Raw genomic sequence first — 19,624 nt, 5'->3', positions numbered from 1 at the left:
CGTACACCTGAAACTAATATAACACTGTATGTTTACTTGAATTTTAAAAATTAATTTTTTTAAAAAAGAAAATGGTCAGTAGAAACAAAAACACGTTTGTTAACTCTAGGTAGAAGTAGACCATAAAATAGACCACAGTGGAAATAGGCCATAAAATTAACATGATTAAATGAAAAATATACTACATTAGGGAACTGCAAACATGAGTGGGTTTGTTTATTTAAATATTGCCATAATGCAATGGTTTCATAATGTCTGGTTTCAGAAAATTTTTAAGCATTTTAAAGAATATTCAAATCAGTGTTTTTACATTAAAAACATTTTTTAAAGGAGTTGAAAAGTTGTAAATACTTTAAGATATATTCATTGAAAGATTTTTATTAGCTGAGTTATTCCACCATTAAAATGGGACGGTTGAGCGTCGCCTTCGGCTCAGGTCGTGATCCAGGAGATCCGGGATCGAGTCCCACATCAGGCTCCCCACAGGGAGCCTGCTTCTCCCTCTGCCTGTGTCTCTGCCTCTCTCTCTGGGTCTCTCAGAATAAATAAATAAAATTTTAAAAAAACATAAATACTAAAAAAAAAAAAAAAAGACCATAAATCTAAAAAATAAAAAAATAAAATGGGACAAAAAAGGAAAGGACCTTGGTAAGTAAATGATTAGGTCGGTGCTTTCTCCCTCAATCAGAATCAGCCCCAAATAGTCCACTAACCTCTGTCATCACAGCAATGGACACGCTTAAAACTTTTTTCTCAAAATTAATGGAATGTTAAGTATGTCTTACAGTAACTGTTACAGGAATAACATATTTAGACACGAAACCTGAGCTAATTCTTGCTCCTAGAGAAGGTATTCAATGATGTCCCTAATCCCTGAATCAGATAAGAATTTGTGGTTTGTGGTCCTCCACTTTGAGGTGGCCAAATGCTTAAAGAGTTGCCAAGACTGCATTTCCCAAGGTCATGGTGACAAAGCCCTGCTTGAGGGTTGGCATTCCCTCAAACAAGCAGAGATGTTCAAGTGATGCTCCTAACTCTGAAGATAAAATTCCTCCAGGGAGCTTTAGCTTTTTGTCTACACAACCTCTCTCCTAGAGCTATCCAGAATGCCTTTCCTTAGAACATTAGGCAGTGCATGAGAACACCCTGTGCCTCTTCCTGGCTTTGTCTGCCTTGAACTTAATCTAATCCCATACTCCCACCCTTCTGATTCACTTATGTCTAGTACTAGCCTGAAGCAATACCTGTGTCTCTGACCTGCCTGAACTTAGGCCCAACCTGGATCCCAAACACCAACTGTACGACCTGCCTCTGCCTTGTCCCAGATCAGGAGCCCTGAGGTCCTGGCCAGGTTTCCATATGGTGTCGGCTTAAGGAGAAGATAATTCAACAGCAAATAAAGGAATATGAGCTGATGAGTCAGCATCAAAACACACAAAGTAAAATACCCACAGCTACCTGAATGTCCTGAATAAATATTTATTATAAATGAGAAATCAAGAGAAAGCTCCAACAGAAAAAGCATGCATCTTTTTTTCCCTTAAGTATATCTTACTCAAAAATAAGAACAAGTGAAATAAAGCACTAAGTGAAATAGCGACTTAAAATTATTTTGAAATTACCAATATAAAAAAGTCCTTTAATCAATTGATTTAATACTCGTGTAAGAAAAATGGAGTTGTCAAGTCCTTTCCATCTGTTCCACATAAGACCCATTCTTTATCAAATATTCCTTAAACTTGGAACAGTCATTAAAACTGAATTAGTCCTCCATGTGATTCCTTAGTCCTTTAAATCTCTTTGAAATAACATCGCTCACTGTTAAATGGGTTTTTATAAAATGTGGATTACATATAACTTAGATACTGTACATTTCCCCCAAAGCAAATACTCGGAAAATACAAAGGTAATGGTTTTTTCATCTTCGTGGACTCTCACAGGTTTAAAAAAAAAAAAACAAATTTAATTTCAAGGTTGGGCAAACTGCAAGCCAGGATGGTAAAGCTGTAAGGATCTGCTCAGGAAAGTCCCTGTTACCAAGAGAAGCATTAGCTGTGTCATCCACAGAGCCTTACAATACACACAAGGACGTAAATACCTGGAGTCTCCTGCATTTGGCTGGAGCCTGTCAGACAAAATTGTCTCAATGGCATGGGGTCATCATTTCTTTGAACATTCAACAGCCAGAGCAAAGTTGAAAATAAAAACTGTAGAGTCACTGAATACAGTAATGATTAGTGCAAACTGATTCCAAGTCCTTGATTTTTAATTTTTTTTTTTTTTTTACTCCAGTACAGCAGACAAAGCTACATCAGTTTCAGTACAACAGAGTGATTCAATTTCTCTCTAGGTGACACTCTGCTTGCCAGGGTCACTACCACCTGGCACCATACAGTGCTATCACAGTATCATTGACTGTATTCCCTCGGCTGTGCCTTTTATTCCCGTGACATCTTCATTTCATAACTGGAAGCCTTTACTCAGTTTACCCATCCCTCCACCTCCTTCTCTCTGGCAACCATCAGATCCTTCTCTGTGTTTATAGGTCCAATTCCGCTTTTGTCTGTTCCTTTGTTATTTAGACTCTGCTTCTGAGTGAAATCAGATGGTATGTGTCTTTCTCAGTCTGACCAAGCCCTCTATTTTAAAACAAGGACCTAAAGGCCTGGAAAGTGTGGGTAGGCTGACAGGTCCCCACAGGCAGCAGTGGCAAAACTGGCACTTGACTCCTGATCTCCCATCTGTCTCATTTAGTTACAAACTTATTTTATGAATTTCCAATTTAAAATATTTTTTAAAAATTCTTCACACAGCTTAAAAAAAAAGGCGAGGGGAGAACCCTAAAATCTTAGTATGGCAAAATAAGTTTAAAAAAAAAATAACAACACTGAGAAGCTATGAAACACTCACCTACTCACCTGGTCTTCACTTACCAAGACTTAATTTCAGTTTTTCCTTTCTTCCGAATTATGCATAGTTAATAACTTAGTAAAACACTATATGAGTATTTTTTTAATCCAACCGAAACTATATCTAGCTATCCATGCAGAATTTTGTACAGTTCCTAACACAGAGCAAGCCTTTAGTAAGTACTAGTTATTTTTAGCAATGCACAAAAATTGCTATAATTAACTGCTTCAACATATACCTACACCTATTTCCCAAAAATATCCTTTCTATTCCTACTTGAATTTCGTCAAGTGGGAGAAAAAAAAAGTCACAAATAGGAAGGCCCACTAAGTACCACAAAAAAAATTGCCAACTCATCAGACCAAAAGGCTCACCTTCCATCCGCCATTCATTTCTAGTCCTCTATTTTGCTTGTTACTCAATTCTTCCGTGACTCTATAGTCCCATGTGTACACAACCCACCTCGGCCTTGTAGAGTTAACCCCGTCTCATTCTGCAGATCTAGTCAAATGTCACTTTCCCAGGGAAATCCTGATTCACTCCTAAGTCAGATAAGGCTCCCCATTTTACCTCTTTTGAAACTCCCTGGGTTTTTTTCCACCCTTCTAGTACTCATCATATTTTACAAGTATATGTTTGAGTGATCATTCGGTCAACATCCTGCTTTCCACTAGATCCCATGTTTCATGCCTCCAGTGATAACAACTGCTTTATGCACTAGTCTATTCCCAGCTACCAGGATGTGGTATTGCACATAATAAAGACACGTTGAATAGTGAATGGCCCTAACTCCACACACAACAGCAAGAGACCAAAGTACTGTTTTCAAAATTTCTTAGTTATTATGAGCACTTTTTAATGAAAATAAACATAATAGAAAATATAGGAACAAAAAGTATTATAGTTTACTATTTATAATTAAGCTACATGAAACTTGTTTTCTTCACGTATACAACCATTGCTAACCTTGGGGCATGGTCAAAGAAAAAAAAAGTTGGAAGCCACTAAGGCAGACGTCCGAATACACCTCCTCCCAACTTTCCATTAAAATGCTCAAGGAGGCATACAAAATGGCAAAAATCAGCAACGGTACTAGAGGGGAAAAAGCCAAAATCAAGCCGTTATTTCCACCACACTCTTTGAAAGATGGATAAGCAGTACATTCTTGGACCACATAAATCTGAAAGATGCACACTGCCCCTTTTGAACTTCAACAAGACTCATGCTCTGATGAATGTAGGAAAAATCCTGAGTCTAACTCAGGAATGCAGAAGATGCCATTGTCCGGATAAATATGACCCGACTACACGGGAGACCTCTTCCAAGCCCGCTAAAGCAAGGGGCCTCTAGGCCCCCAGAGCTAATTAGGGTCAAAACAGACACATACAAAATATACTGGCAGGTTTTATTGCAAATAGAAGACAAAAATCTGACGTCTATGCTTTGACAATTTAGGAGGTAAAACATATAAATCTATGTATTAAATGTATAATGGAAATTGAGGCGGGGAAAGAGGACAAGAATAATTAAGGCATAGTAAATTCCTGGATGTGCAGAGGAGTGGGATCAAAAGTAATTTAGTTCTTTGATTCTGAGAACCAAAGAAATCCAGGATTTTGCCTCTGGAAAACAGAGGCCATCACTTGTAAAACTGAAAACTAGACTTGGTCATTTCAAAATACTAGTGGACTGAAACAAATCATACACAGAAAGCAAAAAGAAAGGCAGGAAGCATAATATTAGATTGGAAGCATACAAAACCTGCCACTTTGGAGGTCAAGAGCAGTCAACTACCAACGATTTCACATGACTGAACCTAACAATGAAAATAGTAAAAGCTAACACATTCAGAGCATCAAGCATTTTTATACCATCAATTCAGGATTTGTGTGTGTGTGTGTGTGTGTGTGTGTGTATTGTTCTTTTACAAATAGAAATCTGTAGGCGTGGAATGCCTGGGTGTGGCTCAGTGGTGGAGCCTCTGCCTTAGGCTCAGGGCAGTGATCCCGGGGTCCTGGGATCAAGTCCCACATCGGGCTCCCCATGGGGAGCCTGTTTCTCCCTCTGCCTATGTCTCTGCCTCTCTCTGTGTGCTTCTCATGAATAAATAAAACCTTTAAAAAAAAAAAAGAAATCTGTAGGCTTAAAGACATTATGTAATTTATGTAAGCCCACGTGGCTAAATATTGGCGAAAAAAGGCAAGCTAGTACGTTTTATTCAAGGCTATGGCACCTTTGATAACAAAGAGAAAACTTAAGGGTAAGAATGAAGTTCAAACGTGTTGGTTGTAACAATAAATGTAAAAGCCATATGTTTCCTGTGAGAGGTATGTTGAAACAAAATCCAATTAAATGTCATTTACAGGCAAAAATATATTAAACAAAATGACACCAAAAGTTTAAAAATCAGAAGGATGAGGGCAGCCCAGGTGGCTCAGCGGTTTAGTGCCGCCTTCAGCCCAGGGCCTGATCCTAGGGTCCCGGGATTGAGTCCCACGTTGGGCTCCCTGCATGGAGCCTGCTTCTCCCTCTGCCTGGGTCTCTGCCTCTCTCTCTCTCCTCTCTGTGTATTCTCATGAATAAATAAACAAAATCTTTTAAAAAAATAATAAAAAAAATAAAAATTAATTAAAAAAAATAAAAATTCAGAAGGATGAGCGAAGTCTTTTCAGACAAGACAAAAAAGATCGGCAACACTAATCTCAGGAAAACAGTAGGATGTGGTTCCAAATGCACAGAGGATTATTTTACATTAATAAATACATAATAGAGGCCCAATAGGAATCTTTAATATTTTGCTAACACAGAGAAAGCGCTATAACCAAACTGACAAAAGCCCATTTGTAGACAGAGACTAAAAGACCATTATCAGGCTATGACAGCTCCAGTACAGAATCAGGGCACAGAAAATGTGAATCAGATTATAGTGGCTGACTTAATAAACATATCATCTGTACGTGTCACGGGGAGAAAATCCTGCCCCTCTCAAGCAGCACAACACACAACCCTCAATTGACCAGAAAGAGAAACTGTACAAATCTCACTTAGTTGCCATGATAGATAAAACGAAGTTTATGCAAAAGTTTAAGTGTGTACAATAACGCAATAATTGGCCGCATCATACTGACCCACCAGTAGCATTCCCAACAAAGTCAGGTATTCACAAGAATGTTTACTTTGCCTGGATTGACGTTTTCACAACCTTTTTATTAGCACAAAACAGAATTTAAGCTAGTTCCATTTAAAATGTTGCTACTTTCAGGGCAGCCCGGGTGGCTCAGCGGTTTAGCGCCTGGCTTCCACCCAGGGCGTGATCCTGGGGACCCAGGTTCGAGTCCCACGTCGGGCTCCCCGCATGGAGCCTGCTTCTCCCTCTGCCTGAGTCTCTGCCTCTCTGTGTGTGTCTCTCATGAATAAATAAGTAAAATCTTTTAAAAAATAAAAAATAATAAAATGTTGCTACTTTCAGATTGAATATTCCTCCTCCCTCAATGACTGGCAAAATTAGCAACAAAATACTGTTTGATAATTCAGAATTATTGAAAATGAAGTACTATATATCAAAAAGGCCAAACAAAGCTGATCGATCTCCATCCTTACACAATTCCATCGTTTTAAAAAAAATGACCTAATTTCAACCAAAGAAGACTCTGACTTTTGCTTATTTTCCTAATTTTTTTTCTAATCACATCAGCCCTTCCTTTTCTTTATCAATGTTTTTTTTCTCCTTCTATCCTCACCTTTCAGTTTCACTGATTCAGCTCATCCTTCCAGCCTCAGTAAAAAAAAAACCACTTTCTCAGAGAAACATTCCCCACCTGTCCCTACCCCAAAGCTACCCTCCCTCTTACTCTCTTCCAGGACACTCTGCTTTTCTCAACAATTCCAATCACATGTTGAGTTACCTGTTCAAGGCTCCCTCCTTCCCTCAGTTGTAAATCCCGAGCACTCAATGCTACGTACTACAACATGCTCAGTATATTAATTTTTTTCATCCAAAAAAAGTCTGCTCAAAGAACTTTTTTATTCAGAAAATCGGAGTTCTACTATGTGCAAGGTACTGTACTAAGCACTGGGAATGTTAACAGCAGTAACTAGAACGAAAATTTTTAGACCACTTTCCCTCATTTCAGAAGTCAAAAGAAAATACAGCATAGGAAAAAAAAATCAGGCAAGCTGGATAAATGGGAAAAGTCATACAATTTTAAATGTCGTAGTTAGGGAAGGCTGCATGAAAGTGGTGGTGACATTTGAGTTGAGACCTGAAAATGGAAAGAGAGTCAGCATACAGGTACCAAGGAAACAGAGAACTCCAGGCAGCAGGGACAGTCCAGGCAAAGGCCTGGAAACCACAGTCCACTGTGTAGATAAGCTCATCCATGGAGACTGTTGGCGGAAGGCTGGAGCTCTGGAAACACCAGCACCTAAAGATGGCAGAGAAGCACACATCCTTAAAAAAAAAAAAAAAAGAGAGAGAGAGAGAGAAAAGCAGAGACTAGAAATAATGAAACATGATCCATATTAAACACTGACTATCCTGTTGTCACTGGAAATTAAGAACCAAAGATTTTAAGGGCACCTGTACTTCTGACAGGACACAGAATGCTACCGAATATTCGGTGAGACCATTTAGTTTTTAAGACTGTGAGAAATTAAAATATAAAAATTTAAAAAAAAAACCTGCGAGAAATTATCCCAAAATGGAATGAGGAAGTTATTCTTGAATGGCAGCACTATGGCTAAGTCTCCTGTACTTTCCAACTTCTAAAATGAGCGTGTACAGTTTTTACCACCAGATGGGAAAGAGTGTAATTTTAAAGAATCACAATGGCCTTGAGAGAAAATGACTAGGGATAGGTTTATCTTTGTTCTAGCTCATATGCAAGAAGCCATCCCAACATAATTATACAAAATGGAAATACATTGTTAATCAGAAAAGGGGTTTTGTTTTTGTTTTAACCAAGTAAACAGCAAAGTAACACCGTATCCTACTTTTACCTTAATCAGGCAGTGGCAACTTCCATGTCCTGGACCAGATTTTTATAAATCCCCATGACAAACCTGTTGGACTTTTGCATCTGGTCTTTAGGCAAGTGGGCCTTCCAGAGTTTTGCTGAGTGTCTCAGCTTGTCTTTTACTGTAGCAACGACAGCAATGGGACTTTCACTGCCATGAGCCCTGCAGTGAATTAAAACTGTATTTTGCAATTCTTCTCAGCCCCCAAACCACCACCAATCTTCTAATTAGTTTCAGAACTGTCCTTTCCTTCGCCGGGATGGACGGTTTGCACCCCAAGGAACACTGAGCTGAACTCCATCCTCTTTGTGGCATCCCAGGGCCAGCTCATCAAGAGAAGCCATCATGGGTGCTCAGTGAATGTTTGACAGCCTCTAAGACTATTTCAGTCATCTGCCAGGAAGAGAAGTAGCCCACAGAATCAAAATACGCCCCGTCCCTTTTAAAACACCAAGTATGCTGGGGGTGGGGGGCCCTTTTACAATATATATGTACATCAAATCATCACATTATACATTTCAAATATCTTACCATTTTATATGTCAAGTACACCTCAATGAGGCTGGGGGGGTATATTTTTTAAAAAAGCACCAAGTATATGCCATGCTTCCTTCTCACTCTGAAAGTTCTCTTCAGCTTATCCCATAAATTTCACTAGTATTCACTCTGACATACAGCACTTACTCCCCAATACTGCCAAGCTCTGACCTCTCAGCTAAGCTTCAAACTCAAATTCCAGCTACTAGCTGTAAACCTCTGCCTAAAGCCAACATGCCTCATTGGAAGAATTCTTATACTGTCATGTCCCATCTGTTAATGGCATCAACGTGCCCTTTTCTTTTCTCTTTTTGGTCCTCAGTGGCTTTGCACCCTTCTGTTGGCCCTGCAAGGTTGACCCAAAGCCTACCACCACTCTGCCACAAACCCTAACCTGTCACTCACACGCAGCACCTGGGCCTTCTAGTCTTCCGTGTAGAATTAGCTTCTCAGCCAACTCATGCGCTGAGGCCAGAATCCGGCTGCAAATCCTTCCGCTACTCCGAGGCAGAGTTACTCTCTCCAGCCTCAGATGTTGAGTTGGGCACCTTGTCTAAACCTCCATTCAAAACGTCTATCACTATCGGCCTGACCTTAGGCATTTGTTTCCATGGCTCTCTGAGTTTATGAGCTATTGAGAGCAGGGCCCATACGCTCCTGGTGGGTTGCTGTTGTTGTTGTTATTAATATTATTATTTATTGTAGTGTCCTGAGCCAAGCATAAGGACTTAATCGCAGAAGTGCTCCAAGATTTCAGCTGCGTGAAACCAAACCGACTGGGTCTCAGGGAAAGCGAGGAGGGGACAGATTCTACTGAACTTGGAAGGCAGTTATCCTTGCCCTCGCCTTTGAACCGTTGGGTCTCTAGGCCTACTCCAAGGACAGCAAGCAGTTCTGTATGGAGCTACGATAAATCCTGAATACAGAATGAATGCCTCCTTTTCTTGACAGGACAATAACCCCTCTTCCAACACACCACGGCCCAAGATCTTGGCAAAGCAGCCCCTTCACAAAAGGCAATTCTGTTTCAGCTGCGAGGCTCCCTTAGCAAGAGCCCTCCACCCTCGCCATCTGATTACCAGCTTCGAAGGGGGTCCTCGCTCCATACTCGCCCCGTGACACCTGCCTAAGTCACCCCACCTGGCTCCTCTGTTCCAGTGCTCCCTGGGCCTACCACAGATGCCTTGTTTCCCACCTAACAAGGTTTGCAGATGCCAAATGCCTGCCCTGCAAGGCCTCTCCTCCCCTCACCCGAGGCCCAGATGAAGCAGGGTCATTGTGAGGATCGCATTCTCTGCCATGAGATTTGTTGTCTTGGTTGGTGACGCAGTTTGTTCCCTGCTCCTAATGCCAGACGGTCATCTCTCTCTGATAGAAACTTCCCGAAGTCACACCCTAGCGCACGGATTCAAGAGCCACGAGGGCTGCCGGGGCTTCAAAGTGCTGAGCCACGGTGGCAGCCTTAGTTAGACTCTCCAGGACAAGCAGGGGCAGGGGCGGGCGTGTGCACACACAGACACACACACAGACAGGTATCTGGGTGTGTGTGTACATATAAACATATCTGCACGCACACACATAAATACATACACACGTTTGTAGGTCTGTACAAGCAAAAGCACAAGTATGGAAGGCTACGTAAGTGCTGACAAGGTTGCTGAGGGAGGTCACTACGGTTACTTTAGACACATCTAGAGTGTTTGAGTCATTACAAAATCCACGTCTTTTTAAGAAATGAATGCAGCTCCCTCGTTCTGGTTAGAACACTTTCTACCGTGTTCATTCCCTCAGTGATTGAAATAAGTAGAATGCGTTAACAGCAAAGTACTGTCATAGCGTGACCTCAAAAATAACTCTGACTCCCCCCAGAAACACTAGATTTGGATCATTCTAGGGAGTCAAACTGAACATAGAAACTCAAACACAGGCTGGGTCAAAATGAAGAGTATCCAAATGAGGGTCCCTGGGTGGCTCAGTCAGTGAAGCTTCTGCCTTCGGCTCCGGTTGGGGCCTCAGGGTCCTGGGCTCAAGCCCCCTGCCCGGCTCCCTGCTCCGTGGGGAGTCTGCTCCTCTCTCGGCTCCTCCCCCCTGCTCATGTGCACACTCTTTCACTCTAATAAAATCTTGAAACAATAATAAAAAGGATATCCAAGATGAGATGGAAGCAAGCCAAGATTCCAGATAAGACACAGCTGCATCTGTCTCTAGACTTGACACAAACAGGTAAATCTTGGCTAAACATTTCCAAGTTTATAAAACGACAATGAGAATACCAGGCTCTCTCTCCTTCTTCTCCTGTTTATGAGGGAAAAGCTAACTTACCTGAAGCCACTGGGACTCAAGAGGAAGAAGAATTCAACATACTCCATATTTGAAGCATTTCAAAAGAACTCCCATTAAAATGATAGAATGAGAGCTCCCCGAAAAAGAACCTTACACATCTTGTTTCCTACCGTTTCCCAGTATACAGTAGGTGTACAACAAATATCTACTGACAATGGAACAGATCAATGAACAAATGAGAGATGAAATTAAGGGACAACTAAATTAAAACTAGCATTAGCAGACAGACAATGTCAGTTCTTCGTCCCATTTTACAGATGCAAAAAGAGAGAAACTTTGATTTACCCAATAATAGCAAATCTGGAAATACAAAGCCTTTTGATGCCCTCTATCCTGATCCCCTTTTTTTTTTTCTATTTTAGGTTCCTAGCATCCTTCCAAATCCTAATCCTTTGGCAGTCTTCCCTGACCGCCACCACCAGGCCCCTCAGGGTCAGGTGAGCCGGTCCTCCCACACCTTATCTTGCTCATCACACTTCCTACACTGAAGCACTTGTTACACTGAGTCTGTTAACATGTCTGTACCTCCTGGAGGGTAGGAGGCCCACCCAGACTCCAAGCCCCGAGCACCTAGCACAATGCTTATTAAATGGCAGGCAATCAAGGGCTGCTAGAGTCCAGAGAACTTGCCTCCTCTGCCCTTGAATCATTTCTCCTTCCAAAGAGCCAGACACATCCTTCTGTTGGGGCAGAATTTTAGAGTGAAAGCAGCTCTGAGATTGGTCAAGGAGAACCACTTAACCATAGAGTAAGAAAACTGAGGATGGCAGATGTACATGAAACCAAACCTAGCCTATTGCTTTCATATTTAAGAAAACGGACAAAGGGAAACTTGCTACAAAGAAAGGGTTCACAGTAGGTAGCACTCCCTGCAAAGTGAGTCCTGAAGCCTTCAGAAGCATAGGCAGCCGTGATGACCATAAGGAACAAAATTCCCTTTAACAAAAGTTTCAACCCGGGAAATCCCACCCCAAAGAGACCTAGGACCAGGTGTGATGGGTCAAACTTTCTTTTTCTCTTTCAGATAAAGAGGCTGGTTTCAAAATTCTTTTCCCTTATCTCCATATTAAATACAACAAACACAGCCTGGTCCACCTCCTTCAGGCTTGTACATGTTTCTTGTAGCACTGGGCTAAAGTTAAGAGCTGCCCTGTCACTCTAGTGCTTTTTAAAAGCAGTACTACAGAAATTTAAAATATAAATATATATATATATATATATATATATATATATATAAACCTAAATCCATGCACACAGTACAACAATCCTCTTTCATCTCTGAAAGAAATTCGAATTTTACATGAACTTCGAGGTTAAAGTTTCTATGGCACTGATGAGGAGACAGAAGCTAAGGTCAAAGCATTAGGACAGTCTTCTTTGCCTCATCCCCATAAGTCAGCATGAACCATGCTACTTTGAAATCATACTAAACTGCAGGGGGAAAACATGTCAGGGCACTTAAATAAAATCACCAGCACCACCACCCTCTCTTACATCCCTCCCTAAAAACCAAAGAAACAAACAAACAAAAAAGTATCCTTCTAAGAAACAGAGTATACTAACCCTGGACTCTTTCAAATTAACTAATTAAACGTGCCAAACCCAAGTTCCCTTGCAAAAAAAAAAAAAAAAAAATTAAACAAAGTGGTGGGAGGATCCTTCATTCAAATTGTATCCAGAAGATAGTAAAAAGCAGCTGACCTAACTAATCTCCTTTTATTAAGGCTCCCGAGTAGCCCAGCATCTCCAGGTTGAAGGTAATTAGAAGACTTGGCCAGACCAGCTCCACCTTTGACATACAGCTTAAAAGCCACCTATTCCCACCTGTGACACGGAGCTATTGTGGTACGAGAAGAAATTCAGGGGGCTGAATGCCTCTCTCTCAGATGGACCCCACAGGGATCCTTCCTATCTGAGAGGTTACGAACTAGACACCTTAGCTCTCGAGATTTAGGGAGGAAAAAAAAGCAGATGATCAGAAAGGAGGTTCTCGAAGGATTTGTCTACACCATTAAGCTACTTCTATTAGAATTACATTTAAAGGCTTTTCAGGGTTGGGTCAGCCCTCCCTGCAGTACCCCACCCAACGTACTGCCCTCTCCCCACCTCCTCCCTGTTTCATTTCCGCCTACCCTTTACAAGGACATTAGCCCCATTTCAAAACTAATAATAATTCTTCCTCTTCTGTACTACAAATATTCAACCACTGTGGTTAAATACTCTGTATAAGATAAACAGGGTCAAGAATGTTGGTTGCTATTAGAGTCATGTTTAAATTAGCATTAACTAGCAGGCCCTTCCCTAAACAAAACAAAATGCTTTCTTGGTCAGCTCCGTGCCTGGAGAGTGACTTTAACTCACATGCTCAGAAGGCCTCCCAAGCATCATTAATTTTTGCTTAAAGACCACTATCAACTCGGGAGGATTATGCAGGAAGAAATGACATATCGTTTATGCCATAATTTTTATATAATCTGGATAAGCTGGAGGCAGTGCCCTAAAATTCACGAGCCATGAGTTACAACGAAATGTAAAGGAATCAAAGCTCAGTCTTTACAAACATTTCACCCCTCTCGATGCCCCAGTAGATGCCCCAGTAGACGTCACCATTGTCTTCCTGCATTTTGGAGGCTAATAGCCCTTCCCAACCCCACAGTAGCACAGCTTCTTAAAATAACACCCAAGCCCCCCTCCTAATTTACCACCTGGTACCTTTCCAGCCTTCATTACCGCAGACTCCAACTACATCATTCTCCACCATTCATCTTTTAAGAGATGCATCATTTTCACCCTTTAAGACCCTCCTGTGAAGGCTTCCCCAGAACGAGAAGTTCATTTTCCATTCCCTAGCATGCCAAGGGTTCTTGGATTCTACAGCTGCCACCTAGTTATGCAATCCAGCTACTATGCATTGAAGCTAGCTGCATGTTTTCCCTCCACACTGCAGCTCTTTCTAGAGCCTCATTTTTATCATCTTTGTGTCTGCCTCTCTAGGAGAAATTCAGTAATTGCTTATTCAATTAAAATTTTCTTTTCTCTCAACTTTTGTAAGACATCCGTAATAGTTCTCCATGAGATTTTTAAAGTAATAACACAATAGGGATTTGGGGAAGGGGTAATATGATACGTAAAAACCAGAAACCAAATAGTATGATGCTGAGTTAACAAGGCCAGAGCAAACTTTGAGACTTTAAACCAAGAGCTTATGTCTCACTTTTATTACATCACACTTCATTTTTTAAAATAAATCACGTTCCTCAAGTATGTATGCCTACAGGCACCAAGAAACACTAAAGGAAGACATGCCACACATTAAGCACGAGCATTAAAATCTTGACCTCGGGATGACTGAGTGGCTCAGTGGTTAAGCATCTGCCTTTGGCTCAGGGCATGATCCCCGAGTTCTGGGATCGAGTCCCATGTCGGGCTCCCTGCATGGAGCCTGCTTCTTCCTCTGCCTCTCTCTCTCTCTCTCTCTCTCTCTCACTCTGTGTGTGTGTGTGTGTGTGTGTGTGTGTGTGTGACTATTGTAAATAAATAAAGATTTAAAAAAAAACTTTAAAAAAATAAAATCTTGACCTCAAACTACATTTTGTCTTGTTATTTGCTGAACACTTAGAGCTTCCCAGTGAAAATGATACAGTGTACTCTGCCCAGATTGCAACTTTCCTTACTAAGCATTTGAAATAAGATTCTTGGCCCTAAAAAAATCACTAACTTCAGACTGAATGTTATTATGCATCAAAAAGACCGAGCGAGTGAGAGATCCAGCGAGTGAGATTTTTACTTTGAATCTTCCAGTCCGTCAAACAGGACAGATTCAGTATAGCCTTGACAGGTCTATGGTATAATTAAAAAGAAAAAGAAATTTCTGTTTGGTAAATATTAGCTTCAAACAAAAATAGAAGTTTCCAAACATCAGTTGTTGAAAGGGCTGCCCTTCCCACCTCGGTATTTTTCCTCCTCATTCACAGGGATACTGAGCTCCTCTGAGCGCCCACACAGCACTGGGCAGCTGGGGAGCCCAAGAGACACCCATGCAAAGGCGACTTCATCAGGTCCCACCACAGGGATCCCCCTCACTCCACATGGATTTTAAGGCTCAGCAGGCTCGCTCACTGTGATAGAATAATGGAAGATGAAAGGGTGGGGGTTGTATTGATGCCCCTGTGGAGGAGGAAAGAAAAAATAGAGGAAAATCAACCCCCAGATGCAGGTCCTTCCCCCCTCCAAGCATCTCCCTCTGACCCTCTTGCCCTCTCACCTCCCTTCTGGGATAACCCGCTCACAGGTGACTCTCCCTACTGCTCCAGCACGGGACAACCACACGCCGGGTTCTAACGACTCGGGGGGAGCTGGGAAGAACAGAACAGCCAAGATCATCAAATCCGTCCATTTTCCAGATGAGTGCCCCGAGACGAAGGACAAGCTGCTGAGCTGATGGGCTAAGGTGGCACCGCTAGGGGACGCGGCGCGCGTGGGCTCGGATGATGCCAACCCCTCTTCCCGCCTGCGCCTCCCCCCTTCTCTTGTTTCTTTGCTTCTTTAGCCTCAAAGTAAACGGCGGGTAAAACCCAGCCTTAACACACTTAAAATGCTGATCGTCACTCTCAAGTTTGCACTGGAGGCAAATTTGCTCACTCCTGCCGGATTCGGAGAACCGAGGGCAGAAACAAGTGGATGCGAGTGTGTGTGTGTGTGTGTGTGTGTGCACGCGCGAATGCAGTTCACTCGGGTCCAGACAGCCCTAACTCCAGTTACACCCCTTTCCCTCCTCGGGGCTTAGGCTTCCGTCTGACCAGGGGATCGCTCCCTAGGGGAACCGAGCAGCTTTCCCAGCGCTGTCCCCCTTTAACCAGAATCGCAGGCTTTGCATCACGGACCACTCGCCTCCCAGTTGTGCTCACGCTGGACAAACCACACTTATGCAAATAGGTGAAAGACACGGACTGTTAGAGCCTGAAGGAATAGAGGATTCTACCCTGATAACTGCAGTTACCTGCTTCCCATATTCGGGTTTGCACACAACGCGCCCATCCCAGTGGGCAACGGTGCAACTTTAACAAGCGAGCGCTCGCTGAAGACCCACGTTTATGAAAAATCCACAGATTTCAACAAACGAGAAAAGAAAGAGCAGCAGGGACACAGAGCAAGAATCTCAGGCCCCAAAGTGAAGGCAGCAACAAGTCCTGGATGCCGTCATCCCTTACGCGTCAAAGGCCCAAATGGCAGCAAAGAAAAAAAAAAAAAAAAAAGAATAAAATTTAAATCCATTCACAACAAACTAGTCCGACACAAACCAAACGAGCCTGTCGGTTTCAAAACCACCGAGTCCCAGCCAGGTCCCTCCCTTGCCTTCAGAGCCCCAGTTACTTGCTAAGCGTGTTTGCTGGGCGGCCGCACCGACGCCGAGTTTAAAGTCCGCAGCCCGGGAGCGCGAGGAGTCGTCGGGGCACCCGGCTTCGCGGTCGCCTCGAGCCCCCACCCCCTGCAAGCCCTTCTCCGCTCCCACCCAGACCCAGGTAACCCGAGGCCACCTACGTGTCACTCGGGCGGGTCCGGGCCGCGGACGCGGCACAAAGCGCGGGCCCCGGGGCGCACCGACCTGGCCGGGGAGGGGGACGGAGGGGCCGGCGGCCCGGGCGGCTGCGGCAACTTCCCTCCCGCGGCGCGGGCGACTGGCTGGTGGCGGAGGCCGGGAGAGCCTCGCCTCCTGCAGGCCGGCTCGCGGCGCGCACGCCCACCCACAGCCGACACCGGCGAGCGCGCGCGCGCACACTTGCACCCGCTCGCACACTCGCACACTCGCACGCGCAGCCACAAAGCCCGTCTGCCCCGGGACGGCGCGAGCCGAGCGCGCCCAGCGGCTGCGCAGGCGGCGCGGCGGCCCCTGGCTCCGCGCCCAGGGGGCGCCGTCCCCCGCCCCCCGCGCCCCGCGCCCGCCCCTTTACCTGCGCCCGCCGCTGCCCCCCCGCCCCCGGGAAGCCGGAGCCGCGCTCGGGCCGCCGCGGCCGCCAGCCTCCGTCCTGCCCCTCCTTCTCGGCCCGCTCCACGTAGCACGGTCGGCGATCCCGCACCGCTGCTCCCTCCCCCCGGCTCGTTCGGCGCCTGGCGCGACGCCCCCCGGGGCCCCCCGCAGCCCGCGCGAGCCCCCCGCGGCGGGAGACCCGCAGGCTCGGATGCTCAGCCCCCCCCCGCCCGCGCTCACCTAGCGCCCGCCGGCTCGCCGCGCTGGGTGGGCTCCCCCAGACGGTGCCTTTTCCTTCGGTCGCTCTGCTCTTCCCACTCGGAAAGCTCGGGGAAGCATCGCGGGCGCGCACCCCTGCAGGGGGGCCTCTCCCGCAGGCAGCGGCTAAACCCGCGAGCACCCCGGGTTCCCCCGGGCACGGCCCGAGCTGGAGAGGTGCTCCCGCGTCCGCGTCCGCGCCCCCACCCGCGCGGTCTGCAGCCCGAAGCCCGCGTGCCAGCGCGCCCGCAGCTCCCCAGGCGAGGGCTGCGCGCTCCTCTTCCGCTTTCCCAGGGCAACTCTGCAAGTGCCAAGTCTCGGCGTCCGGAGGGTAATGAAGGGCGGGGAATGCACACCTGGAGGTGTGGGCGGGCGGCGCCGCGGGACCCGCGCCCGGGCAGCGTCCCCGGGAGGGCGGCCGCCGCCGCTGGGGTTGGCGCGGGCCCTGCGCGGCCGCCGGTCGGTCGGGGGCTCTCCGGCCGCGCCACCTCTCCGCCACCTCCCGCTTCCCACCCACCCCGGCTTCCCAGGATTTCCGGACTCGGGGCACTTCGCCGCCGCTCGCCGCGCTGCCAAAGCCGCCGCGCATCCCAGGCAGCTGCTGAGCAGGGGGGGAAGCGGGGCGAGCCCTTGCCGGGGGCACCCGGGAGGCCCGGGGAGCGGTGCGGCAGGGGGGGCCCGCGACCCGGGCGGGGGGGGGCGGGGGGCACGCGGCGGTCCTGGGCTGCTCGGAAGGGAGAGGTCCCTTTAAACCGCAGTGGGCGGGGAGGGGAAGACTTCTTGCAAGGGATGGAAACTTTTCCAGCTACCGGTTAGGGACGCGTTGGTAAGAGAACGCGCGACCCTGTCCGCCCGGCGCTGCTTAGAACTGCGCTGGCCTGTGGTTTCTCCGGGATGCTCAGGGCTCTGAAGCGGTTTCTTTTTGTAAATAATCTTTCAAATCCCTCTGGTTGGTTTTTTTTTTTTTCTTTTTTTTTTTAAGTAATCTCTACATCGAATGTGAAGCTGGAACCTACAGCCCCAGAGATGGAGACCCAGGCTCTAGGGACAGAGCCAGCCAAGCGCCTCCCTTTTCAAGAAATCAACTTGAAGCGATTCCACTTTCCCTCCTTTCCTACCAAATTATGATTTATTTTTACAATAATCTACTTAGAATGTGAAAAAAAAAGAAATGTTGATGCAGGCACAGCGCCTATTATATTCACGTACGCTACAGAGATGCGTGTGCATATGCTTATCTCAAATACTGAGAGCTGTTCACCTTAAACTCTTAAAAAAAAAAGTTGGACAAATAGGAAAATATCCACCGTAAAGTCTAAAACAAAGTACATACTGATGAGAAGAGTACATGCTGAAAGGGTCTTGTTTTCAACCACAGCTCTACCCAACTCGAAAATCACTTACCTTAAAAAAAAATAATAAAAAATTAAAAAAAGTAAAAATAAAAAAAGAAAAAAAGAAAATCACTTAGCTAATTTTCCTCTCTTTGTTACACACTCTTTATTTCCTGCTAGGTTTCCTAATGCCAAAAACTTGAATATCTAGCGAAAAGGACATTTTATATTTTTATTTAAAATAAAGTATTATCTTAATTTTATTAGTAAACATTATTAGATTATTTAATTTAAAAGTCATTTCGGTGTTTACCCCTTCCTCATAAGTCAGAAGCAAAGTGTCAATGAGTTTCTTGCCTACTACTCCCCTTGAATATTTTCGAATATATTGATTTTATCTCTTCCCATCTTAAGGAATATGGCTGCTTGTGCTTTGATTATACCTTAACTGCCTTAATATATAACCACCTACTCTGCGGTCCTCACATCAAATGGGGAGTTCTGTTCACAAGTATGTAGGCATATGTAGTTCTAAGTTATTTGCTGTACAACACTTTATTTCCTCCTTAGCTGGTCTACTGTGGCCTAAAATGAAATGGAGAACAAAATTCAAGGTCAGCCTGGACAGACCTGTCTTTCTGACAAGTGTGGACCTGTCTGCATGAGACTGCTCTGCAGCCAGCTTTAGGACAATAATTTGCAAGTCACGTGTAGGTTGGATGCCCAGTGTAAAAGAAGAGAGAAAATGAACTCTAAGACAGAATTCAGTTCACCAAAACTAGTACTTTGCTCCAAATGAGCCAGTTTCCTCCTCTGTAAAATGGGATAGTAATACCAGGATAGTCTATTTTATTGGGTTCTGAATTGTCTTTATCAAAGTAAGTAATACCCTTCAGCTTCTTAAAACACTGAAGTGGATAATGTTTCGATAGAGATGCAAGATACCGTGATATGCTTTCTTCAATTGTTTTCACCTGCCTGTGGCCTTCTTGCCATTCAGGCTCTTTTGTTTCCTGGATAGTCATCCAAATGCTTTCTGCCCTAACCCTTCTCTCTTATCCGCTGCCAAGCAGTGTTTCTCTAGATTTGTTTCTTCTAATGACTTCAGCAGAGCCTAAGACTCAAAAGACAGCTAGTGCTGTCAAATATGAGAAAAAAAAATATTTTCAGCAAAATGAAGAGAATTCTAATGAGGAATATTTCAAATATAGTTTATATTATTATCTGAAAGGATACTATAGACTTTGTTAGATTGCGC

At 44.7% G+C, this 19,624-nt stretch overlaps 1 protein-coding gene across 4 annotated transcripts in view; it reads right to left on the bottom strand.

Annotated features, from left to right (window-relative positions):
• LPAR1 (lysophosphatidic acid receptor 1) overlaps nucleotides 1-17,515 on the bottom strand; it is a 133,059-nt gene extending 115,544 nt beyond the window's left edge. Inside the window, exon 1 of one of the 4 annotated variants that reach the window (XM_041763939.1) lies at nucleotides 17,015-17,515. The gene's annotated coding sequence lies outside the window, so the exon portion shown is untranslated. Of the gene's footprint in view, nucleotides 1-16,347; nucleotides 16,699-16,757; nucleotides 16,780-17,014 lie in introns of those variants that run through there. The other 3 variants (XM_041763943.1, XM_041763941.1, XM_041763940.1) reach the window with 3 other exon arrangements.
• Between the last annotated feature and the right edge of the window lie 2,109 nt (nucleotides 17,516-19,624).

This window comes from Vulpes lagopus, chromosome 7 (assembly GCF_018345385.1).
Source record: "Vulpes lagopus strain Blue_001 chromosome 7, ASM1834538v1, whole genome shotgun sequence".
NCBI lineage: Eukaryota > Metazoa > Chordata > Mammalia > Carnivora > Canidae > Vulpes > Vulpes lagopus.
The sequence above is the reverse complement of the archived record's forward strand: the minus strand, read 5'-3'. Positions and strand labels throughout refer to the sequence as shown.